General features: G+C 43.8%; 1 long non-coding RNA gene and 1 other non-coding gene across 5 annotated transcripts; one reads left to right on the forward strand and one right to left on the reverse strand.

Annotated features, from left to right (window-relative positions):
• The first annotated feature begins 96 nt into the window (after nt 1-96).
• On the forward strand, nt 97-27,929 carry LOC106510230 (uncharacterized). 4 transcript variants are annotated; one of them, XR_002343621.2, is made up of 5 exons: nt 97-213; nt 9,148-9,283; nt 11,461-11,849; nt 23,674-23,867; nt 24,450-25,915. It is a non-coding gene; the product is annotated as an uncharacterized LOC106510230 (long non-coding RNA). The 4 variants fall into 4 exon arrangements; XR_002343623.2 differs by lacking the exons at nt 23,674-23,867; nt 24,450-25,915 and adding exons at nt 18,180-18,231; nt 19,461-21,079; XR_002343620.2 differs by lacking the exon at nt 23,674-23,867 and having other exon boundaries at nt 24,450-27,929.
• Nucleotides 21,265-21,371, reverse strand: LOC146404270 (U6 spliceosomal RNA). The gene has a single exon (XR_014845058.1). It is a non-coding gene; the product is annotated as a U6 spliceosomal RNA (small nuclear RNA).

Consider the following 27,929-nt stretch of genomic DNA (forward strand, 5'->3'; position numbering starts at 1 on the left):
CGCTTCCCGCCTCGCCGCCTCGAGTCGCACATGCGCAGTGTGAAGCCGGCGCGCCGCGGTTTCTGCGCCGAGCGCCTGCGCAGGGGGTGGGTTTCTGCCCCAAGGCGGAGGCTGGTCCAGGAACGGTTGCTGATGGAGAGCCGGGGAGTGATCCTTCGCTGGAAAACGGTGACCCCTAAGGTTAAGGATCTAACAGCACTCGGAGGAAAGAGAGTAAGTCAGAGACAGCAGAGTCTCATTCTCACCTAGAGAGACTTTGGAACCTCCGGATAAAAGACGTTCACTTTCTCGACTCCCAGCTTTCACTTCTTTTGGTGGAATGCCCCCACCTGTCCGTTCAAAACAAACAAACCAACAAACAAAGGCAATTGCTAGTTGTTTGTGGCTGTATTCAAAGAAACAAGCCCAGTGACATTCTCTCTGCCACTTGGTCAGTCAGCATATATTTGAGCCCTTGGCTCTGAGGCTGGCTTCGAGAGGCTGGGGTTACAGCGGAGAAGACGCCCTAGAAAACCCCGCCGTCCCTTTATGAAGCCAAGTTCCAGTGAGACAGTGACAATAAATAAATAAATGAACAACATTCTTCTAGATGTTGATAAACGCTCCGAAGGGAATAAAGTGGAAGGACGCGATCGTGACAGAAGGAGGCATCGTGTTGGGAGCCAAATGGGAAAGAGACTAGTTGGCCAAGGGTAGATCAAGTGCAAGGGTAGGATATCAGCTTAGTAAGTTGGGGGGAGGGAGTTTCACAGAACACCAGCATCAGGCAGGGCCACTCTGTGACCTCGATATGATGGATCAAGACAGAAATAAGGTCATTCTGTAATCTTGTCTAGATATAGACCAAATGTAAACATTTTGTCAAGCCACAAAAATGAGCAAACATTTTCTTCTCCTGGCTAATGGGAGCGACTGCTGCTTCTTTACTAATTATAATTTTAGCCTCTGTAAACACTCAGCCATTCTAGATAGTACTTATTAAAATACACAATTATAGATTTACTCCTGCCTTCCTACAGCTTCCAATAAGTCCTTCTTCCTTGAATCCATCCCTAAATCATGTAACACAAACCCAGATTTCTAACACCCTCTTACTGAGATGCTATATGGTTGTCCCTGGTGTGCATTCTCACTGAAACCTAACTTGTTCAATTGCGGTTCCTCCTGCTCTTTAGCTGGAGGGCATTGACAGTACTCAAGTCCAAGGTGTCTACTAGATAGCTAAGTGATAATGTCAAGTAAACAGGTGAATATATAGGTCTGGAAGAGAGTCTAGGCTAGAGACATAAATTTGGCAGTTATGAGTTTATGCATGAAACTTAAAACTTTGGGACTAGATGCAATTATCTAATCAAAGATTATAGATAGAGAACGGGGCTATGGGTATCCCCACTCTTTCAGAGTTGGGCAGAGGAAGAAGAAGAGCCAGCAAGAGACTGGGAAGGAGTGACCTGTGAGGAAGAAGGTGATGCCATAGTGATCAGGAGGAGGAAGTTTTGCAGTTGGAAGGAAGGGTCAACTATAGCACGTGCTTCATGGAAGTCAAAGGGTGAGGACGTAGAAATGATAATGAATTTGGCAACATGGGAACCGGTAGCTTCTCTGGCAAGAGTAGTTTCAGAGGCACAGGGAGGCGGAATGACTAAGCTGTGTGAAGAACAAAAGGTGTACAAGTGGAGACAAGTCTTCAGGTTTTGTTTCTTCGGTTGGTTGATTTCTTGTCTTGTTTTTGCTTTGAGGGGAAGATCAGAGAAATAGGATGGTGGTCCCACTTGGTCACATAGAGCAGAATAGAGCAGGGGAAGTGTTTTGTGGTTGATGTTGTGTTGGCAGGTAAATGCTTATGTTATAGTGAGAATGATGACGTGCAGAAAGAAGTTGTGGGTGCTGGAGGAAAGGGAGTACCTATAGGAATGAAATTATAGAGGAAGACGAAGGAATGGATCCAAAGCATAAGGAGGGGGAATAGGCCTTTGAAAAGTATCCAGCCTCCCATTCTTTTAACAAGAGGGAAAACCAGAAGATTTAATTCAGATACAATGGTTTGGGTTGGGAAGAATAAGGTATCTCCTACCTGATCTCATCCATTTTTTTAATATGAGGTGAGGTCTTCAGCGGGGGGGGGGGGGCATTAGAGGTTCAATGAGGTCAGAAGTATCTTCTGAGAGTGAGAAGGTAACTCTAGAAAGACTGTGAGACTGCCAGCAGGGTTGGACGGCTATTTTCTATTCATGTTGTAAATTTAAAGTGAGTCCAGACAGCTGAGCGTTATATTTATTTTCTCAAGGAAGCTTCAGTCAAGAGAATGCAGATTGGAAAGGGGTCGTTGGGTTTCACCAAGGATGAAGATCACACAGAGAGGGGCAAGTGAGGATGTTTACAAGGAAGGGGTTGTTCTGATGCGTCACGGAATCTTTGGGAGTGAAGAGGAAAGGTTTTAGGAAGGTGATTGATGATAATATTAGCTTGATGGATTGATGAAGCAATAGATAAGAAGTGCAGGGACCAGTGAATTGGAACTCTTGCTGTAACTGAGGATTGGTATAATGGAGGTATAAGTTTGCGTTAGAAGGATAGAGGTAGCAGAAGTTTGGTGGCGTGGTGAAGATTGGGATTTCAGAGATAAGAGCATTCCAGAGGGTGGTTAAATTTGCTGGATGTATTGTGGTGATTTGGCACGGACTGTGCCTAGCAGTAGACTAGGTCCTGTGGTATGGCGATGGCTAAGGAGAGGACTCTTCTCTTAAGTAGTTTGAAGTCTGTCTAGGGGTTGAAGTGGACAGTTTCCATGCTCATCCTTCACCAAAAGCCAGCTATAAGCACGTCTTTCTCGGGGGAGCCTCCCCTCACTGAGAAGGTTAGGTCTCCAGATGCAGCTTTCCATGGCATCTTGTCTTCCTTCTTTTTCCACATTTTGTTATAATTGCTTGTTAATGGCCATCTTCTTCATTAGGCTTGGTTACTCTGTTAACGCTACAGATGAAGCTTGTGTAGACTATGCACTTGAGGTCGGACGGCCAGGGGAGGATGAGCAAGTTCCTTAGCCTCTCAGGGACTCCGTTGCTTCCTATTTGCCCAAGGGCCATAGAGTCTACCTCACAGGGCTTTGCCCAGGTCCATGAGTTAAGAAGAGGATGCTGTTGAGAACTGTGCCTGGCACATGGCAAACTCTGTGCATTAGCCAGGATGACAACAATGGTGATGAAATTCCCTTGTACAGTACTTACAATGCTGGTATTCTAAGTCCTGTGTTAGGTATTAAGTAGGCCAGTAAATATTTGTCAAATGTTATTGAATTCATCAAATAAATGAATGCGTAGAATGGAATAAGTGCATAGAAGCGTTATTCACTCTGAATCAGAAAACTTTTCCTGGCGAAACTGAAGCCCAACCTGGGTTTTGAAAAACAGACAGGGGTTCACCAGTGACAGTGGGAGGAAGAGACACTCTCCCGGGCATCCTACGAGGACTGTTCGGGGAACTGCAAGTTGTTCGATACTATGTCAGCACAAATAGAAAAAGACGAGGAGGAGAAACCTCGAGAGTAAAGAGGAACCTCATTGTGAAGTTCCTTGTGTGCTGATCCCAAACCGAGGGTGATAGGAGCTAGCAAAGTATTCAGTGCGGGACGGAGAGAAATAGACTTGAGTTTTATTAAGATCACTTAGGTGAGGGAGTAGAAAATAAACCAGAGGAGGAAGACTCTATAAGCTTGGTGACCTTTTCAATAAACGTCTAACGAGCAAGTGAGCGAGAATGAGAACTTGAACTCCATGATCTGGCAGTCTCTTTTGGGAAAAAGCTTCAAAAGGAGTTTATTCCTACATGAGGCTCTTTGCCACATACAAGCCCTTTTGATTTTGTTTCTGTTTATTTCTCCTTGAGAGAGTTTGAAAGGAGAAGAGCATCTAGTGTGTTTATAAACTGAAAGGTTTCCCCGAAAGCCAAAGCAACAACCCTGTTCTCAGCCTTACTGATGTGACCACAAAAATGTTGTTTCTAGTGTCACCAAGTGTGGTCTCCTTTGCAGGGAAAACAGCTGAAGCAAAATAATAACTCGCTCAGTGGTTCTCACGAGTGGATGTAGGAACCAATGAGCCCGTGAAAAAGACACCCCTTCTTGATGATGTAGCCATTTCAGTGAGAGGTGGATTAGGGAGCAGTGCGGACCTGTGGAAAGTAGGGGCGGAGAGGGGTCAGCCTGAACCCTGGACACAGGAGGAAAGTTTCTATGTGTATCCTGTTTGTCTGGGTGATGGATTGAGACTTAATGCTGCCCCTCTTTTGCTCCCCCTTGAAGATGAGAGTCCGCAGCCATCAAAGTCGCAGTCCAGGAAGGGTCACTAACACGGCACGGTGAGAAAAAAACCTAAAACCAGAGAGAATGCTGCTCTGAGGTCCGTGGTGGGGAAGTATGAACAGACAGAACATATATGCCCTAAATACAGGTGCGGGCTCACAAAAGGGGGCTAAGAGCCAGTGGCACTATTTTCTCTTTGGCTCGCTGTCCCCTCACATAGGCCTATTTGTTGTAAAAAACCGAGTGGATAGTTGAGAGAGAACTGGGTAAATGGTTCTAACCCCACAGCTACCCTCAGGGTCCAGCTCTATTGAGGCAGGTGGATAATGTTTAAGTTTAGTCTTACGTTGGAATAGTGAGGCATTGAGGGACATACATTCTAGCAGCTAAACTAGATGCTGCCCTCCTATCCAAGCATCCTGAATAGAAATTGGGGAAGTTCGATAGCAGGGCAATAAGAGAAAACCTCCAAGGATTCCCTTTCAAGCCCATTTGCTGTATGTTTGAATTATTGGTATAATGAGAGGAAGAGAGAAGGATATGTTGAACGGGACTTTCACAGGCACTCAGTTGGGCACTCTAGTAAGATCTTGATATGTGCTGTCTCTAAGTCTTTAATTATTGAATCTATTTTATGGACTAGGGAAATTAGCTTTGGGAAAGATTAAGTCAGTTGCTGAGGACAACCAGCCAGGAAGCGGCAGAACTGAAATTACAACTGGCTGGTAATTGGCAGGACTCTGCTTACAAAGGTCTCGGTTTGTAGTAGATCTCAACTATATTTAAAATAAAAATTGTTTATAGTGGTAAAATACACATAACCTTAACCATCTGAACCATTTTGAAGTGTGTAGTTCAGGTGATCAAATCCACACACGTGTTGTGCAGCTTCATCACCACCAGTTTCCAGGATTCTTTATCCTGAAACGGAAACTGTAAACCCACTAAACAATAACTCCCCGTCTCCTGCATCCCTCACCCCCTGGCAAACACCATTCTACTTCCTGTCTTTGTGAATCTGACTAGTCCGATTACTGCATGTAAGTAGAATCATACAGCATTTGTCCTTTTGTGCTTATTTCGCTAAGCATAATGTCCTTACGGTTGATCTGGGGTGTAGCACATGGCAGAAACCCCTTCCTTTTTGTGGCTGAATAAGATTCTGTGGTACGCACACCCAATTATCCATTAACCGACCAGTGGACACTAAGGTTTCGTCCACATTTTAGCTGTTGTGGACAATGACACTCCAAACCTGGGTGTACAAGATATCTCTTCACACCTCGCCTGTGTTTCTTTGGGGTGTGTACCCAAAGTGGAATTGCTGGCTCACGTGATAACTCTATTCTCAATTTTTTGAGCAGCTGCCATACAGTTTTCCGCAGCAGCTGTACCACTTCCCAGTTCCATCCACGGCACATAAAAGGTTCTAACTTCCCTACGTCTTTGCCAACACTTATTATTTTCTGTTTTTTATTAATTTGTTTATGATAGGAGCCATACTAATATGTGTGAGTTTGTATTCACGGTGGTTTTGATTCGCCTCTTCCCAGTGATTTGTGATGTTGAGCCTCTTCTCAAGGGCTCCTCGGTCATTCGCTCATCTCCTTTGAAGAAATCTCTATTCAAGTTCTGTGTCAATTTTTTACTTGGGTTTTGTGTCTGTTGAATTTTAGGCGCTCTCTGTATATTCTGGTTATAAATCCTTTATCAGATTTATGATTTGCCAACATTTTCTCCTAGTCTATGGGTTGCCTTTCTACTCTGCTGATAGTGTCTTTGGATGCACAACAGTTTTTCATTTTTATGAAATCAAATTAGTCTATTTTTTTTCTTTTGTTGCCTGGGCCTTTGGTATCATATTCAAAAAAATCATTGCCAAATCTTTTACCTTTGTTTTCTTCTAAGAGGCATATAATTTTAGCTCTTATGTTTAGGTCTTTGATCCATTTTGAGTTAATTTTTGTGTATGGTATTAGGTAAAATTCCGGCTTCATTTTTTTGCCTGTGGATATCCAGTTTTTCCAGTAGATCTCAGCTAATTTTTTAAACAAGTTTTAGCATAGCTAGCAGATACATGGCTCATGTTAAGTTTGAAATTCAATTTGAAAATATGGTAATAAGTAATTACATGCTCTATTATTGGTAGCATAGTTTAAAGAGATACGTATGTCTCAGGATTTGGAAAAAATAAAAGAAGCTAATCTATTTACTGTAATATTTATCTATCCTGTTGTTTTGTATACCTGTTCATCTGTTCATCTTTGGGCTACCTGTGGGTAGTTGTAACCCAGTTGCAAAATTAAAAACAGGAAGACTGGGCAGCTCTGAAAGAAATAAGTGGAAATCTACCAAGGGAGAAAAAATATTTATAAGGTGAAATAAGCATATTCTACTTGAAGGTGATTTAAGCATCGAAAGAAAACAACGTATTTTCCCCTAAATCGTATACATTTCAAACACTTTGGAGTAAATCCTGTTACTATTGCTAAAATTCAGAGAGACTCATAGGACCAAATTCATATTTTCTTTTTTCTTTTTGTCATTTCTAGGGCGGCTCCCACGGCATATGCAGGTTCCCAGGCTAGGGCTCTAATCGGAGCTGTAGCCACCGGCCTACACCAGAGCCACAGCAACGCGGGATCCGAGCCGCGTCTGCAACCTACACCACAGCTCACGGCAACGCCAGATCCTTAACCCACCGAGCAAGGGCAGGGACGGAACCTGTAACGTTGTGGTTCCCAGTCGGATTCATTAACCACTGCACCACGACGGGAACTCCCAAATTCATATTTTTAAAATTTAAATGCAAACTTATGAAAGTTGGGACTTTTTTGATATTCATCGGGCTTCAATATAATGTAAAACACTGTTTGAACTGGGAGGTCAAAGGGCAGGTGCTGTGGTGTGTCAAGTGTCATCTCTGGGACTAAAAGTTGCTAGCATCTGGTACCACTCTGCAATGGGCTGACAATTCCACTTCAAATATTAATGGGAAAAATGTCTGCCTCAGTGAAGTCATAATCGTTTAACTTCCATTTTCTTGTTATCTTTAAAGAGGATGATTTATGGTTTTGAAAAGCCCCTAGAAATTCCAAGTTCAGGGCCTTGTGCCCTTTTGGTAGAAAAGAAATATGCTTGAAAGTAAAGTTTTTAAATGATATTGTATGAAATCTTTAGTATTCGCACATGTTTTAAAATTCCAGAATAGGATAACAACTATTCAACTTTTATTCAAACTACTTAAGGAAGTGAATATTTACTGTTTTGAAGACAATTTATCAAGCTATAATTCAATAAAGCAATGTTAATTAAGGTTCAGTGCTAGTGATTTTTCATATTTAGAACCATTGTTTTTTCTTGTCCTTTTTTTTTTTTTTTAAATGACTGGACCCTCAGCATATGGAAGTTCCTGAGACAGAGACTGAATCCAAGCTGGATCCTTTAACTCACTGCTCCAGGCCAAGGACCGAACCCAAACCTCACCTGAGGCCTGAGTTGCTGCAGCTGGATTCTTAAACCACTGCACCACAGCAAGGACTCCTAGAACTACTGTCTTCGCTTTAGATTTTAAATACCAAATTTCATTCCCAAGTAGAATTTTAAAGTTAGGTTTTAAATTCCTGCCCCTCATCCCAAATACTAAAATTGAATTTAAAATTGAGACACAGGCACAATTTACTCGAAATCTTTAAACACAGTGATAAGCTGTAACTCTCAGAAGTTTGGCATTATTACTGATGGAACATTGGTTGTCTGTGAACTACAGTTTGTGGGCCAAATCTAGCTTGCTGCCTGCTTTGGTCCACGCCACAAAGCTAACATGGATTTTGCATTTTAAAATTATTGAAAATATTCTTTTAAGAGTAGACTATTTTGTGACACACACAAAATTACATGAACACCAAATTTCAGTGCCATCAATAAAGTTGTATTGGAACGTGGCCAGGCTCATGTGTTTATGTAAATTCTATGGCTGTTTTTGCCCTACGATGGCAGGGGTGAGTAGTTGCCATAGAGATGTGTGACCTGCAAAGTCTAAAATATTTACTGTCTGGGACTTCCCATCATGGCTCAGCAGAAACCAATCTGAGTAGTATCCATGAGGACAAATTTTTGACCTCTGGCCTCAATCAGTGGATTAAGGATCTGGCAGTGTCGTCGTGGCTCGGATCCCACATTGCTGTGGCTGTGGCGTAGGCCAGCAGCGACAGCTCTGATTTGACCCTTAGCCTGGGAACCTCCATATGCTTCAGGTATGGCCCTTAAAAGGTGAAAATAAATAAACAAATAAATAAATAAAGCGTTTACTATCTGGACCTTTAGGGGAAAAGTTTGTCAACTTCTGGAGCGTCGCAAAAGCAGTTTACATTTTGGCAGGAACATACAAATCAAACACATGCCACTGAAGAGCGCAGAAGAAACTTTTACCATACAGGACATCAGCTGTTTAACATGGAGAAAGAATGGACAAAACTATGTTAGTATTCGTTAATCACAGCAGTTAAGAATTGTGGGTCGTGCTTTCTTTTTCTCTTTTTTTTTTTTTTTGTCTTTTTTTTTTTGCCTTTTCTGGGGCCGCTCCCGTGGCATATGGAGGTTCCCAGGCTAGGGGTCTAATTGGAGCTGTAGTCACTGGCCTACGCCAGAGCCACAGCAACGCAGGATCCGAGCCACTTCTGCGATATACACCACAGCTCACGGCAATGCTGGATCCCCAGCCCATTGAGCAAGGTCAGGGATCGAACCCACAACCTCATGGTTCCTAGTCAGATTTGTTAACCACTGAGCCACGACGGGAACTCCGTGAGTCGTGCTTTCTAAGGGTAGTTTCTTTTTCTTGACAGGAGAGCCTCAATCCACCGTCTTTGTGTGGAAAAAAAAAAGAAAAAATACGGAAGGCAGAGAGGAGGAAATACGATGTGAATCCGGGTCCTGAAGTCTTTGTTAACAGTGTGGCTACCGATGGAAAATGACTTCCTGGTAAATATGAGGTTCGATCCTGGCCTTGCTCAGTGGGTAAAGGATCCTGCGTTGCTATGGCTGTGGTGTAGACTGGCAGCTACAGCTCCAATTAGACCCCTAGCCTGGGAACCTCCAGATGCTGCAAGTGTGGCCCTGAGAAGACAAGGGGAAAAAAGAAAGAAAGAAAATGGCTTTGGTATTTAATTTTGATTTGAGGAGGGAGAAACCTCTTTGAAGTCAAAGATCCACCAAGCCTTCCTTCCTGTGTTGGAGTAGCTGGGAATGGGTTATGGTAAAGCCGGGGAGATTACTTCAGCATTCTCAACGGCAATAGTTCGAGGTGCTCTCACCAGTTGGTCACACTTGTGTTGTTTACTCAGACATTCTGATCCACATGGAGAGGACAGAGCCGCACAGGCACCTAACAATTTGGAGCAAATGATAAATTACATCGTAAACTTTTTGGGGGGCTTTTTATGGCACCTCTTTGAAAATCTGGAGGTTCCTCAAAAAGGGGAACTCTGATCTCAGGATATGTCAGAGGAAGCTGAAGACGCTCCCTTGCCTACTAGCCATCCAAGGAAGTGAGCTGTAGGCTCTAGGAAGGTATAGCCACCACCTCGTCAAGCTATCATATAGCTAAGAAAGTGGCTGAGCCAAAATATAAAAGAGAAGGGGAAATAGAAGCCCCCAAATGAAGACTAAGGGTGTCTTCTTTCATGTGACACACACAGAAAGCCTAACAGCAGTCTTAATGAAAAATGATTAAAATAAAGATTATATATGCTATTTTTAGATCCTGTGAGACAGACAGTTGATTATATAAAAACTCATTTTCTGTGTAGCAAGAAAGGACATTGCCTTGATCTATGCCCAGCTGCAGGGTCTCAATAATTCTGGTCAGATGAAGCACATCTGGAACTTGTCAAAGCAAATTAACTTTACAAGACAGTTCCTCGTAGCAAGACCCCTGGCCAAGGCGTTCTTTCCACCACGCTGCCACTGTAGTTTACCCACGGACAGTCATCATGCATATTAAAAATGAAGGATAAGCTCCCTGAACTTTACACTTTGCTTGAACAAAGTGAACACTTTATTATAAAAGCGTTTTAACAACCACATCCCACATTTTCCTGTCTTTTTTCCTTTTAGTTCATCTTGAGTAGGCAGTTACAGAAACTAATGTCTTCATCGAATTTGCCTCCTTCTCTCTTCCATACTCTATTTCTGTTTTTCCATATGAAATTAGGAAATTAATACCAGAAATAACCACACTTCTTAAGGCACCTGAGAAGCATTGGTGTTTTTTGTTAGAAGCCAAGAATTTTGCACTAAACAGTTTAGTCCCAACACTGATAGTAATAGCTCTTCAAATAAGAGTTTCTGTCTTGGCTCAGCAGAAACAAACCCGACTATTACCCATGAGGAGCTGCGGTGTAGGTCACAGACATGGCTTAGATCTGGCGTTGCTGTGGCTGTGGTGTAGGCTGGCAACTGTAGCTCCAATTCGACTCCTGGCCTGGGAACCTCCATATGCCCAACTATGGCCATAAAAAAAGAAAACACACTTTTCAAATGTTCCAGACATTAATTTACGGGAAAATAACCACTGCTAAAACTGAGATAGGTGAGGTGTCTTCGTGTGGGTTCCCCTTAAAGCCAGTGATGTTTATTTAACTGTGTGATTCCAGGGAGCGGGCATAAAAGACAGAAAGGAGGGAAGCCAAGATGACGCTGTGTTGAGGGGCTGGCCCCTCCTGTGGGTGACTGGCGCACTATCTGTCAGAATCCTCTGATGGGGCTCTTGAAGTGGGTGGGAGCACATTTCACCTGGGTTTAAATGAGGAAGGAAGAATTTATCCACTAGGGAGTTCCTGTTGTGGCCCTGAGGTAAGGAGCCCCACCAGTATCCATGAAGATGCAGGCTCGATCCCTGGCCTCGCTCAGTAGGTTAAGGATCCGGTGTTGCCCTGAGCTGTGGTGTAGGTCACAGACACGGCTTGGATCCCTCGTTGCTGTGACTGTGGTGTAGGCCAGCAGCTGTGGCTCCCATTTGACCCCTGGCCTGGGAACCTCCATATGCTGCAGGTGCAGCCCTAAAAAGCACACACACACACACACACACACACACACACACACACACAAAAGTATCCACTGTTTTCTGTTTCCCATTTGGTCTGCTCCCTCCCTTGCAGGTTGCATGTGCCAGAGGGCTGAGGGTTCCTACAGATGTTCCACACAGGGGCGTCCGAGGTTCCCCAGAACAGACAGCTAGAGGTCGAAACCAGGGCACAACCAAATTGCTCCTACACAGAATCGCTGAGGTCTGCAAGGGAGAAGTTGCAGCAGCAGTGGCTGAAGCGAGAGCTGTGTCTGATGAGACTGGAAGTGATTCACCATCCAGACCTATGAAGGGGTGCATTTTACCTACTTCCATGCTAAAAGCTGGGCTGTCGCAGGTTCATGGAAGCAGGCAGAAGACATGAGACGGCTGGGTCGGAGACAAAGGATTTCATTACCTACGGCACAGCCAGCCTGAGCTGCAGGTTCCTGCTTCCCCAAGTCCCACAGGGACAACAAAGAGGTGGGTTCAAGGGTGTGTGGCACACACAGTGTGAGAACAGCTGAGGAGTTTGAGCCCAAGAATCTTCCTCTCTCTCTCTCTTTCTTTCTCTCTTTCTCTCTTTCTTTCTTTCTCTTCCTTCCTTCCTTTATCTCTCTCTCTTTCTTTCTTTCTTTCTTTCTTCCTTTCTTCCTTTCTTTTCTTTTCTTACTTCCTTGCTTTATCTCTTTCTTTCTTTCTTTCTTTCTTTCTTTTTCTTTCTTTCTTTCTGTGTGTGATGGCCACAAGCAAACCTGCTCAAGCATTTCCCTGGTAAAAGACATTATCTTTATTAATGCTCAGAAAACAACCCCCCCAAAAAAACAACAAAAACAAAAACAAAAAACCTGCCCTCCTCTCCAGAGAAAAATACTTCCAAAGCTGTGTGCTAGATAAATACCCTTAAAAAATAGTCTAGAACTACTCAGTGATTCTACTCACGAGATATAAACGAAAGTGAGAGATCAGCAGAAAATTATCTCCCTACATGGACTAGAGGCGTTCCATACATAGGATGTTTAGCAGGTAAGTAACAGCAACGTTGAGAGTCTTTAGAGACTGGTCACTTCACTTAATGAGATAATCTCTGCCGAGCCTCTTGTTCCCGGGTTGGTTGGGAAATTTCACACAAGTATCTGAGCTAAACTAGGAAACACCTTCGACGTTCTGTGGGTCTTCTGTGACCCTTACTCACTCCCACACATTACTGTCACGACTGCTTGTACTTATGTCATATTGCCAGTCGGTCCCATGCTCCCTGGATCCAACTGAGCTGATGGATATTAGTATTTCACACCAAAGTGGGAAATCTTCAGTGTTTGAGTAGCAGTAAAGAGCAGAAGGTACGTCGATTTTGGCAAAATTATTGATGGTTAAAGTATTCGAACAATCTATTTTATACAACCTCCAAGCTGGAACTAATTTTCTCTCTGGAGTAACTGGGACAGGAACGAGAGCTTACTCATTTTCATGTCACTGACACCTCGCCCAATATCTGGCATGTAACAGATATTCAAAAAGATAGTTGCTGGAGTTCCCTTTGTGGCACAGCAGGAAACAGATTAGTATCCATGAGGATGCGGTTTGATCCCTGGCCTCACTCAGTGGGTTGGGGATTCAGCGTTGCCGTGAGCTGTGGTGTAGGTCGCAGAAGTGGCTCAGATCCCGCGTTGCTGTGGCTGTGGCATAGACTGGCAGCTGGAGCTCCAATTAGACCGCTAGCCTGGGACCCTCCACATGCCCCCGGGGGCGGCCCTAAAAAAGCAAAACAACAAGAACAAAACAAACAAACAAAAGACCTTTTACTTCACCCCATCTGCAAAGTTTCTTTGGCCATCTAAGGTGACATACTGCCAGGTTTCAGGGATTAGGGCATGGAGATCTTTGAGGGGCCATTATTCTATCCGCCCGCCACACAAAGTAATAGAATTAGAATGGGGATTAAACGAGAGAATACACGTAAAATGTGAGGTTTGATAAAATACTATCATTAAGCCTCTGAATTTGAAAGTCGTAAGCCAAGAATTTTTGTCTGTGGCCTGCTGTGTCCTCTTTTCTTTGAGGTGATGTCTGCCTGGATTCTGTCTGCCACCTGTGCAAAGAGAAGAGCTAGGGGGTGGGAGGAAAGGTGGAGGGAAAAAAATGCAAAGATTCACTCCAGGCACATCTGCAGACATTTGTATCTGAGCCCAAATGCAATGACGTGTATTCACCATCGAACTGATTGGCTTCCATGTCCACTCCTCGAATAATACGTTTTCCTAACGTTAGAACCTTCCAGTTTAGATCCTGTTGGCTGGGTGAGTGTGAGGTCATCTGGGACCCTGTCCTGGCTTTTCTTTGCGTTCTTTTCCTCTTCCTTTCCTTCTCACTAAAGTTCCTGAGAAGGTACGGGAGTGCCGGGGTGGGGGTGGGAGGCACGCAGCAGGGTGGGGGCGCAGTTGGGACTGGTACCCCCAAATTAGGGACTGCTCTCTTGGGTAGGGCAGCGCCAGCCCCACCCTACCCCACAGTGGGAAGCACAGGTTTTTCGGTCCCCTGTTAGCGTTAGAGAGCACGTTTTTCCAGGTGCTAGTGGAGAGGGGCTGGGACCCGGAACTGAAGGTTGAGGGCATCTTCCTTGGGTGTCTCACAGCCCCCAGGGCCGGGCTGGCGCCACTGCGCGCAGGCAAGGCTGCAGTTCATCAACCCTGAACATGACAAGAGGCGGGCAGCGTCCAGTTTCTTAAAGCCAGGAAGGAAATTCTTTTAAAATGCTGGGAAAAATGTAAGAATGTGTTCCTCCAAAGTAGGGTCAGGAGGTCCCAAAGGGGACCTGTGTCTCATTGTGTGAAATGATCTCTAGAAATTAGAAATCCGGACCTTGTGGGAGCCCAGGGAGGGCACCAAGGGAGGGCACCAAGGGAGGGCACCAAGGATGGGAATGAGTGCCGAGGAAAGGAGGTCGCAGTCTTGGGGGAAGAAGAGGAGCCATTCGTTTTAAGTTAGGAGCAGATCTGGTGCATCTGAACCAGCCCTGGCGTGTAAGACAGTAAGGAAGCGGCCCCGGCATGTAAGACAGTAAGGAAGCGGCCCCGGCGTGTAAGACAGTAAGGAACCGGCCCTGGCGTGTAAGACAGTAAGAAACCGTGGCAGTTACCACCCATCAGTAACCATGAGGATCCCCAGTCACTGCGCTGTTGCTGCTGTGTTTAGAACTTGGCACTTGTTTATGTAATCTTCAATTCTCAGAAAATGCTGCCGGATAATATATCATAATCTTGTTTTGTTCTCTGTGCATCTCTCAGCCTCAGTTTTCTTTATCTTTAAAACTGGAATGCTCATGGCTATCTTCCAGTATTGCTGGGAGAATTGAATTTAAGAATATCTCCACATGCCTGGCATCTATGTTTGTGAAATTATTGTTGAATGGAGCAGCAGATAAGGATATGAAAGATATTTTTGATCAAGTATTTCATTTGGCAGTTGTATTGAGTGCCTGCCGCCTTCTGGCCTGAGACAAACAGAGACAAAATATAGCCTGATTTTTGGATGCTCATAATGTAATGGGAAATATAGACAAAAAATTCAATGATCAGACAAAACGGTTATTTATTTATTTATTTATTTTCTTTTTAGGGCTGCACCCGCAGCATATGGAGGTTCCCAGGATAGGGAGCCGTAGCTGCTGGTCTGTGCCACAGCCACAGCAACGCCAGATCCGAACCACGTCTGTGACCTACACCACAGTTCACAGCAACGCTGAATCCCCAACCCACTGAGCGAGGCCAGGGATCGAACCTCCGTCCTCATGGATACTATTTAGATTCGTTTCCTCTGAGCCACAATGGGAACTCCACAAGGCAGTTATTGATTAGAATTTAGTATTATATATTTTAGGTTAGGATGTTAGAAACATGCTTCTAAAACCAGGAGTCATACGCGTGAACTCTTAAAAGGAGCAGGTGAGGATTGGGGTGTGTGTGTGTGTGTGTGTGTGTGTGTGTGTGTGTGTGTGTGTGTGACATCCTGTCCATTCTCTTGGGTCAGGGAATAACTACCAGTACTACATGTCAGGAAAATTCTATATTGCCAGGAAAAAATGCCTGTGGGATGACACTGGACAGTCAGAAGCTAAATCATGTCAGCTTTCTAAGAAGTTTAATTTTATGCTAAGGTAATGGGGAGCCTTTGTGGGATTTTATGGAAGACGTACTCTGTTCGGATTTCTGCTTTAGAAACACTCCATAGGCAATGGTGCGGAAGAGAGAGGCGCAATATCAGATGCAGGGGGAGTTCGGAACTAGGACGAGGGAGTATAAAAATAGTCCTTTGAAATAGCTCTGGGGGCAGATGCTGAGCCCAGATTTTCTGGCTTCCCATTTTCTAGCTTTATGGCCATGGACAATTTACCTGGCCTCTTGGCATCTCAGTTTTCTCATCTGTGAAATGGGGATAAAGACAGCAAGTACCTCATAGGATTGATGTGACAACTGAAAGAGTTAATAGACACAGAAAACAGCACAATGTCTGCCACATGAGGGTCCAAATAAATGTTAGTTTGTTGTTGCCGATATTGTTACTATTAATATGTTAGTGCAAAGAGACATGACGCGTGTCTGAGCTGAGGCAGGGGCCTTGGAGAGAGAAGGACGGAGATGGTGTCAAGGAAATGACATTGAAAGGTCTTCCTAACAGAATGTGTAGAGGTGGATTTAAAAGCAATGGCAGGGCAGAGGGCCTGTTTGAACTCACCGTGTGGGTGAGGGAGGGCTGGATTCAAAGCTGCTCCGGGTGACATTCTTCCTTTTCGTTGTTTTAGACTAGGTTGCACTGTTGCTGCCATCCTGAACGTCCTTGTCTATGTTCTGGGCTCAGATTCTCATCCACCAACACAGGTGTACAAGAAATGGACAGGGCTTTCTCCTCCTCTAGCTCAACCCACGTTCTGTTGTCGCGCCTCCCCCTGGGATGGCAGAAACATAATTTCAGTCAAATTGGCATTTCTCCTTCCTTTTCCCACAGTAGTGCCTGTGTTCTAGGAGTGGCGGGGTGTGAGGTTGGCATCATCGGGCCACACTGACATCTTCTGGGGCCACTGTCACCTCAGTGGATGCTCAGTCAGCTCCCAGGCTCATTCCTAAAGCCCCCTGTGGTTCGGGCTCTTCCTCTGGGGCAGCAGCTCTCATTCTGCTGCTCGGTCAGGTGTTGCCAGGACACGCTGGGGAATGGAAAACCCTGGAAGATGTCAGAGTCACTGGGTACCCTCTTGGACACAATGAGGGCATCCCGTGGTTTCTCTACCACCTTGGGGATGTGGGCAAGGCTGTTGAAGGTGCTCGTTCTCCCCCAGGCTCTTCCCGCCCGCAGGACTTCACCTCCACTCTTGCTTCTCCTAAATCCCGTAGATTCCCGCAGATCTCAATTCAGCTTGCGGGATGGGGGAGGAAGTGCAGACACTCTTCTCCCAAGGACCCCAAGCTTCTGCGCTCTTGTCTTTTCCTCTCAGCTCTGCTCTCCTTCCACCCTCCAGGCCTGAAGGCAGGTTCTTATTTTCTTTTATATTTATTTTTTTCAGATTTTTTTCCATTACAGGTTATGACAAGATACTGACTCTGTGTCCCTGTGCTATACCGTAAATCCTCACTGCTTATCTCCTTTATGCAGAGTAGTTTGTACCTGCTAATCCCATACTCCTAATTTATCCCGCCCTGCCTCCCTTGGGCGATCACAAGTTTGTTTTCTAGGTGCCAGCTGCTGATTTTTGTTTCTTTTCTTCTTTTTCTTTTTTTCTGAAAACTGCTGGGTGTCTGTTCAGTTCCCCCCAGGGCCCAGGTTTTGAAACTTAAAAGCTACGAGTCTCTTTTTAAATCTGCTTTCTTCTGTAACAGCCCTTCCCAGAGGCGACGAGGGAGGGAAAGTTTTAAAAGCTGGGACAGGGTCAAAGAAAAATAATCTGTGAATTCTTCACAGATATTATTCCAGCACATCTTAAACAGAGTCATCCGGCGATAACCTGCCATCGCTTTTGTCTTTAGTCTTTGAAAGTCTTTTATCTTCCCTCTAGTTGACAGATATGTTGTGTGTAATTTTGGTGGTCATGTGATTGATGGATGCTGGACGTGTAGGCAAGTGCTGGATATCCCTGATGCAGAAATCTCTCAAAGGGACGATGAAGACACCAGTTTATGCCTCATTTCTTCATGTGCCATCTGGCTAGTGCCCCCTTTTTCCTCTCAAAACTGTCATGGTTTGGACAATAAGTTATGTGGTTACCCTCTTTCTAGTTTATAGAAGCTTGTTAAAATATTCCCCTTCGAAGCTAGGCTAGAGACACCGAAAGCCTTAATTACCCAAGGTTTTTCTGAATGTCAAAGTCAGTGCAGTCAACTCAAGAGTCAGAGATTGAGAAGGATCTTTTGTTTGCTTGTTTGTTTGTTTGTTTTGGGGCCACACCTCTGGCATTTGGAAGTTCCCAGCCTAGGGGTCAAATCAGAGCTGCAGCTGCCACAGCTACAGCAACGTGGGATCCCAGTCGGCATCTGTGACCTACACCATGGCTCATGGCAGTGCCGGATCCTTAACCCACTGAATGGGGCCAGGGATCGAACCCGTATCCTCACGGATACCAGTCGAGTTCATTACCATTGAGCCACAACCGGAACCCCTGGATCTTTGTTTTTAAATCTAGGATGACATAAGACAATGGATACTTTGATATAAAAATCATAATTGCAATATGTATATAAATAAGTGTGTGTTATTTAGTTATTTCACCTTTTGTTTCATGATCCACATTTATCACTGTGGTTTTATAAACTTTTGTCCTTTCAGCTTGTTTCAAAGAGCATCTCAAATCATCAGTGGTTCTACGCTTTGTATCAAGGTAGAGTTCTTAATTACCCATGAGTAGAATACAAATATATGCCCCCAGATAAAACCCTCCTTTCAAACACTCTGTGATCGTCCACTAAGACAATTTCTAGTCAAATTACCAGACTTGGATATGTTTTCCATAGATAGCATATATGTCTGTGTGTTTGTATCCCATGAAGCTGATTCGATTCCGAAAAGACCCGACGCCACGGTGATTTCCAGGAAACACAGATCCCCTGCCCTTGGCCCTGCTCCCTGAAGCACCTCTTACCTTTTGAAGAGTTGGCAGGGATGCTCAGGGAGTCAGCAGGTCAACCAGTCGTCCTAGAACCTAATGAACTCACTCTATGGCTTAGAATAACCCTGCCTTCTTTCATTTCTTCTTGTTGCTGGAAGGTTGTCCCTGGAAACCTTTACTGTCATGTATGGAATGCTGTTTTTCAGCTTTCTTCTTAGGAAATGTAGTTCTTTTATTTTCATTAATAAATAAACTTTTTTGTGTACATGGCACTACAGTTACTCTTTCAAATGTCTCACTCGATAGTATATTTACTATAAAATATAAATGGTAAAAAGTCACTTTTAGAGAAAAAATATATTGACCCTATTCCGGCAAATTTATGTATGTCTATTATTCAAATAATTTTAAGAGACCACATAAGCATTATGAACTAAGTTCTGTTTCCTAATGAGCAGTATTTCCAAAATAAAACTGAATTGTTCTTTGCTTTGAGGAACTTGTAGAACATGGCAAAGTGGATAAGGATTTTTAAATTGCGACTATATTTACATCAAAACTGGATAGTGTGTAACTTGTAATCAAATTGTTATCAAGACAAGTATATAAAAATTGTGTGAGGGGCATTTTGTTTAAATGATGCCTACTCCTATAATTTGTTATCTTTGGGACATTAAGTAAGTTATCCGTGGAGACTATTGGAAACATGAAAGACCTCACCCTTTCCTTCAGGTCTGATGTGGAGAAGAAAAAATACCCCAGTTCCTAATAAAGAGACAGGAAACTGAGCATATCCTACTGGGCCCTCATTAAATGTCTGTTGCTAGTATTTCCCATATTTGGGGGAAATTCCCAGGAGACAGCAGATTCTGCCTGGGGGGTGAGGGCTGGGAAGTGAAAATAGATGGCATATTCCCCACTGCAAATAAAACAGGAGGTATGTTTTATTGGCTAGGCAAAGCAAAATCTTTCCTCTGGACTTCTCTGTTGTTTTGCAATAGTGGAATCCAAGATGGAAGAAAGAATGAAGCAGGAAGCAGGGGCAGGTGTGGGAGAAGCCTGGTCTTTTGGTTGAATTGTTTGGAATGAAATAGCCATAAGCAAAGAAAAGGAAGAACACAGTACCTGTAAAAAGCAAGCGGGAAGCAGTTTCCGTGACCAAGGCCGTGTGATGACCGGCTCTCCTCATAATGATAACAGCAACACACATCATCTTTCTCCTTTTGCAAGAAGTTCTATGACTCGGATGGGGAACAGGAAAACGTTCTGGAATTTTGAGTCAAGGCTTGTGTGATGAATGAAAGCCAAGGGGGGGTCTCGCGCGTGTTTCATGGACGCCGTGGAGAGGTTCGTGGTGCCACGTCCTCCACTCTCTCTGCTGCATCGTGGCTGGTTATGTGAATTGGGTTGTTTACTCTGTCCCATGTTCCTCTCAGAAATGCTTCTCTTTCTTACAGCAACGGGTTTAGCTCCCATCCTTAGATTCTGGTTACTAACAGTAGTCACCTGCTTGGCCTTCCTCGTTGTTGGTCTCCACTCTCTAAGCTGTCCTTGTGATGCTCCCTTTTCCCAAACATATCAAGGTTAAACTCCTTTTTCTGGCTTCCAAGGACCTGCACAACCGAGCATCAACACTCCATTTAACCTGTTTTCCTAAACCGTGGCCTGATGTGTACCCTCTGCTCCCTGCAGGCTGGTTTCCTTAACGCTGATTTTTGCTGCCAAACCTTTTCTTTGCCTGGAACGACCTCCCTTCTCCCCTTGTACTCAGGGGAAGCTGTTTCCTCCTTGAAGTCCTCTGTCTATTTTAGCCTCATTGCTTCTCGTCAGTCTGAGCTCCTAAAGTAGTCTGTGGTTTCTGGATGGGCCACAGGAGGCGTCCTTGAAGCTTTGAAATACCTGCCACACACAGAGAACAGCCAGTTGTTTCCTGTGTAGGCTGCAACGATCCCGGCAGGATGCTTGCTTGCTTGCTTTTTTCTTTTTCTCTTTTTACATTTTTTTTCTTTTACCTTTCTTTGGGGGGGGTTAAATTGAAATGTAATTGATTTATAATGTTGTGTTTGTTTCTGATGTACAGTAAGGTGATTCACTTATACATATATGTTCATGTTCTTTTTCATATTCTTTTCCTGTATGGTTTATTAAGGATATTGAATATCGTTCCCAGTGTTAAACAATTGGACCTTGTTCTGTTTTGTACATTGTGGTGTTGTATATTGTAGTTTGTATCTGCTATGCCCAAACTCCTAATTTATCCCTCCCTACCCCTTCCCCTTTGGTAACCATACATTTGTTTTCTGTGTCTGTGGGTCTGTTTCTGTTTTGTAAATAAGTTCATTTGTATCATATTTTAGATTTCACATTCAAGTGATATCATATGGTATTTGTCTTTCTCTTTCTGACTTATTTCATTTAGTGTGATAATCTCTAGGTCCACTGATGTCATTGCAAATGGCACTATTTCGTTATTTTTTATGGCTGAGTAATATTCCATTGCATATATGTACCACATCTTCTTTATCCATTCATCTGTCAATGGGTATTTAGGTTGTTTCCAAGTCTTGCTTTTAGTGAATGTATTCAGTGTCCCAGCCTTAATAAACTCAACTGGACAGGCTCTGTATGTGCCAGAGTCAACTGTATTTGGGTCAAGCCATCTCCAAGGTTCCTTGTCACAAACTGGACCCCAAAGGCATATTTCATATGGTGGTCAGTCCTCTTTGAGGGGAGGATAAAATGTTAGATGAATAAAGACATTTATATTCAGGTTGCTATCATGAGAAATACCACATATTTTTTTTTTTTAATATGGAATGCTTCATGAATTTGTGTGTCATCCTTGTGCAGCAGCCATGCTAATCTTCTCTGTATTATCCCAATTTTAGTATAGGTGCTGCTGAAGTGAGCCCCCAGAATGCCATGTTCTTAATTCTCTGTGTAGCTACTATATTTTCCAGTGTAGGAGGAAAACCACATCCAGGTTCTCTGAATGGTTGGTGAAGCAACTCCCTCTGCTATTCATGATTCCAGCATGTTTTTTGCAAATAATCCCCATCACTAAAGGAAGTCTCTGCATGTCTTATACTAAATCAAGCAACTTTGTATATTTTTTTTCAACAAACATTTTAAGGGTTTAGGCGTCTGCCCAAGAAGCCCTCCAGAGACATTTCAAATAGAAAGCACATGGCCATCTCCAGGCAAGATCCATTGGCCATCTTTCAAGAGGCCCCGAAGGGTGGATTATCTTGGTGAATTTACCACAGCCTATGATCTGGCTCTCAGCCCTGTAGATTTAGAAACTGGGTTTTATCAACCCTTACAACATAGAGGTATTTGCCATTAGTGGTTCGTGCTCATCAGCCCACAAAGACGGATGAAGAATGAGTGAGTGTCCCAAGGACTGGAATACTTGCTTAGGAAATGAAATTTGAGTATGGATTATAGCAGGGAGAGTTCCATGTGTCATACAGCTGCGAGAGAGGAACGGAAGGGGTTGGTGTTACTGCCAGGAATTGCACATCACCTGCAGCCGGTGTTACTGCTGGGCCATCTGGCAGTGAACTGCTATCATTCGGGGAGTGTTTGCTGCAGATGTGATGATCTTTCCTCATTTCGGTGTTTGGTACTAGATGACCCATCAAGGAGGTGAACCCATTCCAAGGACTAGGATGCTCGCATCTGTGGCCAAGGACATCCCCTCCGTTGGATGATGAGGGTGGTAAATCATAGCCAAGAGTTTACTTGGCTGGCTGGATGGGAGGGATGAGGGAGAAGTCAGAGTCAAGGCCAAGCCCCCGGTTTACCACTTGAGTAACCGGGTGAAGAATGGAGCCACATACTGAGGCAAGAAGCAGTGGTCATGAGTTCAGTCTTGGGAAAACTGCATGACTCGAGGATGCCTTTGAAACATTCATGGTGAAATGTCCTGCAGGCCGTTCCCTGTTCAGATCTGTTGCTCAGAAATGTGATCTGTGCCAGAGATGCCAATTTGGGATTTGACAATTGAAGTCATGGCAATGGATGAAATTTTTTCAGAGGAAAGGGTGCAGCGCCTAGGACAGAATTCTGAGGAATACTAACATTTAATTGCCAGGTAGCAGAGGAGAAGCTGACATAAGAGACTAAGAAAGAAGAGCTAAAAAAAAAAAAATAAAATAAAAATAAAAGAAAAGAAATAGGAGTGTGCTAACATGGAAACCAAAACCAGAAACTGTTTAAAGAAAGGTGCGTAGGTGCTTCCTGAATGGTGACGTAAGTTCCAAAAAAGTGTCTTGGATTTAGTAAGATTCCGCCTGGTGCAGAGCAGTCATGGCAGCAACACATCTTGTAGGGACTGTGAGGAGTCTTGGAAAAATCCTTTGCATCTATCCTGTCGTGTTAGGAGGTGGAAGACACTTCATTTAGACTAAATTTATGTATCTTTTGCTATATAAAAGGGATAAGGAACTCAATTAGATTGGCAACAACGTCGAAAGAACTAAAAGTAGATGTTAGAATGTTGCAATATGAAGTCTTCTGGTGACCTTAACAAAGCAGTTGCGGTATAGTGATGGGGTTGGAATGAGACTGGAATATGAAACTAAAGACTAGCTTCTAGAAGATCTGTGAGTGTAGGTGCACACGCAAGACAAATATATGCCACTTAACATGAAAGGAAGAACTGAATCAGAGTTCTGCAAAATAACTTAAAAAAAAGTTATTGTAGGAGTTCTCATTGTGGCTCAGTGGGTTAGGAACCGGACTAGTATCCGTGAGGACTCAGGTTCGATCCCTGGCCCCGCTAAGTGGGGTGGTGTAGGTCACAAACTCGGCTTGGATCTGGCGTTGCCGTGGCCATGGTGTAGGCCAGCAGCTGCAGCTCCAGTTCAACCCCTAGCCTAGGAACTTACGTATGCCCCAAGTGCAACCCTAAAAAAAAAAGAAAAAAGAAAAGTTATTGTACACTCAGGCTTCAAAATTTCACTGTACCATGCTAGTTTGTTTTTTCTTTTCAAGAGCCATCCGTGATGACTTTTAAAAAATTAAGTCTGGAAATGCTAGCCCTTTGCTGGGAGTATTGGATACCCAAGGGCTCTGAATTGAAACACTGATGCAAGAGGAAGGCTGGTGTTCATGTTAAAAGCAAATAGCTGCATATGACCTGCCCAGATTGAAGTAAGGTCAAAACGGAGAAATACTACACACACACTTAAGGTGACATCTCGTCTGCAGGATGGAGCTCTAAGGAAATGAAGGGACCACAGGCCGCACTCAGGCACGTCCTCAACTCCCACTGCTGTCTAGGAGCATCTTTCTTGGCTTAAACCAACAAACAGGGATCTAAAAGCAGGCCATTCCTCTGCACTCCTTTGGGAGCAAATGAACTTTGAAGAATTCCCGGAGATGTCTGATTCCTGTAGTACCAGGTAAAAAGGAAAATCCAGATGCATCCACGAGCAGGAGGCTTGTGGATTATTTTCTCCTTTTGGGGTGAAGAAGGTCAGGGAAGAGAATTCCTTTATTTCTCCTTAAACAATCGTCTCCATACCCCCATGCTTCCACAATTTAAAATAGCTCTTTAGGAGTTCCCGTCGTGGCGCAGTGGTTAACAAATCCGACTAGGAACCATGAGGTTGCGGGTTCGGTCCCTGCCCTTGCTCAGTGGGTTAACGATCCGGCGTTGCCGTGAGCTGTGGTGTAGGTTGCAGACGCGGCTCGGATCCCGCGTTGCTGTGGCTCTGGCGTAGGCCGGTGGCTACAGCTCCGATTCAACCCCTAGTCTGGGAACCTCCATATGCCGCGGGAGCGGCCCAAGAAATAGCAAAAAGACAAAAAAAATAAATAAATAAAATAAAATAGGTCTTTAGACTTCACATTCTCTTTCCTCTAAACCTCATAATTAAGCATCACTGTTTTAATCCATTTTCCAAAGGGCAAGAGATGTAGCTGCTGCTGCTGTGCACTAACCCAGGACATGCAATAGCTAAGAACTCGTTTTTCCGCTTCAGGTTTCCGTCTGCCTCTGGCAAGCAGGCAAATACCAGTCTGTACCAAAGACCAGGAAGCTGTGGGAGGAATCCACCTGGCTCAAGGCTTTGCCATTCTGAGATGCCCTCCATCAGGACGGTGGTACTCGGGGACCTCACTGCAAGGTAGCAGATTTGAAAACTGGAGGCTTTGGCATCAGACACATCTGGTTTCAAATCCTGGTCCTGCCATTCACCAGCTGTATGATCTTGAGCACATTGCTTTGCTTCTCAGTTCCTGTTTTCTCATCTGTGTAATGGGCACAAACAGGGTAATCGTGAGGCTTACGTAAGATAATGCACGTTAAAGCCCCACCATAGTGTCTGACAGAGGAAGGACCCTGAATAAATGTGAACTATTAGCACAACTAAATACATTTTTCAAGTTTGAAACCACTGGCATAATTTTAACATACTTGGCAATAACATTTCCAATATTATAAGTGAAAAGTTGCTGGACTCTTAGCTTCGAGAATGAGCCTCATAGATATTAAAAATCTTCCTCTGAAATTTATTTATTTTATTTTTATTTTTTATAAGGATTTTATTTTATTTATTTATTTATTTATTTTGTCTTTTTGCCTTTTCTAGGGCTGCTCCTGTGGCATATGGAGGTTCCCAAGCTAGGGGTCGAATCAGAGCTGTAGCCGCTGGTCTACACCACAGCCACAGCAACGCGGGATCCGAGCTGTGTCTGCGACCTACACCACTCCTCACGGCAACACCGGATCCTTCACCCACTGAGCAAGGCCAGGGATCGAACCCGCCACCTCGTGGTTCCTAGTCGGATTTGTTAACCACTGAGCCACGACGGGAACTCCATGAAATTTAAAGGATCTTTAAAGAGATTTGGATTATGATTTTTAAAAAGGCAAAGACAGAATGACCCTCTAATTAGCGGTGATCACCACTTCTAAAGTAGCCACTGCTAAAGTAGCCTGAGAAAGCTTCCTCCAAAAATTTTCCTAGCATCAGTTTTAGGAACTCAAGCCGAGGATACCATGCCTCCCCTCCCCCAACTCCATCTTGCATACATGACAGTTAAAAAATTGAATAAAATAATGTAAAGGTCACTATGCCAAGACAAAACACATTTTAAAATCCAGTAAGGAAGCAGTAAATAAGCATTAGAAATTTATCTAGTAATGTCAATGGTGAAAAATCTTAAGACCAACATTTTTTCAACACTGTTTTCATTTTTAGAGGAGAAGAAAAGGGGAGAAAGACAGGCATGGGATGAATATTATAGAACACATTTAGCTAACTCCACTAGGTATTTTATTTTCTTTAATTATTTTTTGAAGTTAATTGACCCGTATACATCATTCTATTTAATGTGGTTGTCATTGACTAGAAATGCATAATTCTCTGACTTTCCATATTCATTCATTTAACAAGTGTTTATTGATACCCACAGTAAAGCTTAGTTTATGTGGTGAGCTAAAACAGATGTCGTCTGTTTAATAGTAAAAAAAAAAAAATCCCTTTGACAAGAGTATCTTCATATGTCGGCGAAATATGTTTATGCTTAAATCATTTTTTAGTATTGTGATTCATTACGACCTTCCAAAAGGCAGATTTTAGAGAATGGAGGTCAAGGTATTTTGTCTCTGTGACACAAAATAATGTGAGAAAAGACTCGAAAGAATTTAACTTGAAGTGGTTGCTCTTATGGCATACAAAACAGGCTTTGTCTCATTTTACTTGGCCAAGCATGATAAAGAGGATAAGCAACAGTATTGTCCAGAGGCCAAAAGATCCTAGCGGCAAAAAATTACAGACGGCTTCACAATACAGCCCAAGTTACTGGCATCTAGTAAAGGATGCGTTTAGGAATACAGTAAACTTTTGTTTATCTTGGAATTCAAACAACCAGCATATGAAAATAACTGAGATGTTTTCCCTTCCTGTTCTGCACTCTATTTTTATGGGGGAAAAAAAAAGACGAATAGGAAATATGCTGTTTTTCAGAATTTTGCTTTAAAAACCCAAACCGACATGTGCCATAGGTCAGTCAGGTTGAGTGTCATCTCTCCCATCTTCCATATAGCGATACTCTGAAAACCGTTCAGGGTCAAATACATCAAGTGACAGCAGACCAGCAGACTTACTTTTCCTCTTTTTTTTTTTTTTTTTTTGTCTTTTTGCCATTTTTTGGGCCGCTCCCTTGGCATATGGAGGTTCCCAGGCTAGGGGTCCAATCCGAGCTGTAGCCACTGGCCTATACCACAGCCACAGCAACATGGGATCCAAGCCATGTCTGCGACCTACACCACAGCTCACAGCAATGCCGGATCCCTAACCCACTGAGCAAGGCCAGGGATCGAACCCGCAACGTCATGGTTCCTAGTCAGATTCGTTAACCACTGAGCCACGATGGGAACTCCTAGACCTACCTTTCCTGTGCATTTATTCATACAGGCAACAGGTAGGTACGGCTCTGCAGGTGCCAAGGATACAATAGACCTGCCATATGACTCTGTGCAAAGCCTTCAGGGAATGTGCACAGATTAGAATCTTCATTAAGGAAATTGAGAAAAGGCTGGGGAAATGGTTTGGAGCCTGATGCTGAAAGATCTTTGAATATCAGGCTAAAGAATCATGGAAGAATTGTTGAGGCAAGGAATGACGTGATCCGAGGAGTGTGTCAGTAACAGTGTTCTCATGTGGAAGCAGTTTGCAGGCTCATTCTCCCTCTCCCCGTTCCTGGGACCTTTGCTGAAATGGGCAGGGAAGCAGGGGTAGGGTTCTGAGGGGTTGGGACTATGGCAGGGCCCTTCGTCTGAGATGGCCAGTGGATTTGCTGGGCCAAGAGACGTGAGCTGACTCGCAAGTCATAAGGGAAGGTTGATGTTTAATGTGCCAGCTGAGTGGTCAAGGGTCACAAAAATCAGAGACCAGGAGCAAAAACAGAAGCTGGAGAATGAAACCAGAATTTACAATTAAAGAGGTGAAAAACATGCGCAGCCTCTCTAATCATCGGGGAAAAGCAAATCAAAGCCACAATGAGACATCACCTCACACCTGCCAGAATGACTACGCCCGAAAGACAAGAGATGGCAGATGCCCATGAGGATGTGGAAAAGGCGTGCTTGCGCACTGTGGGAATGTAATCAGTGCAGCCACAAAGGAGAACAGTGTGGAGGGTCCCGAAACAATTAAGAACAGCTACTGGGCAATCCCGTAATTCCACTTCCGAGTGGTTATCTGAAGGAGATGACAACACTACTTTGAAAAGACACGTGCAACCCTTGTTCCTTGTGGCGTTATTTACAACAGCCAAGATATGGAAACACCATACGTGTCCATTGATGGATGATGAATGGATAAGGAAGATATGGTGCATATACACAGCAGAATACTGTTCAGTCATAAAAAAGAATGGACTCTTGCCTCTTGTGACAGCATGATGGACCTGGAGGGCATTTGCTAAGTGAAATAAATCACAAAGACAGACAAATA

The sequence above is a fragment of the Sus scrofa genome, chromosome 4, assembly GCF_054392235.1.
Source record: "Sus scrofa isolate SSC_HxYL_T2T_F1_AM1 chromosome 4, Sscrofa_HxYL_maternal_Yorkshire_Landrace_v2.0, whole genome shotgun sequence".
Taxonomy (NCBI): domain Eukaryota; kingdom Metazoa; phylum Chordata; class Mammalia; order Artiodactyla; family Suidae; genus Sus; species Sus scrofa.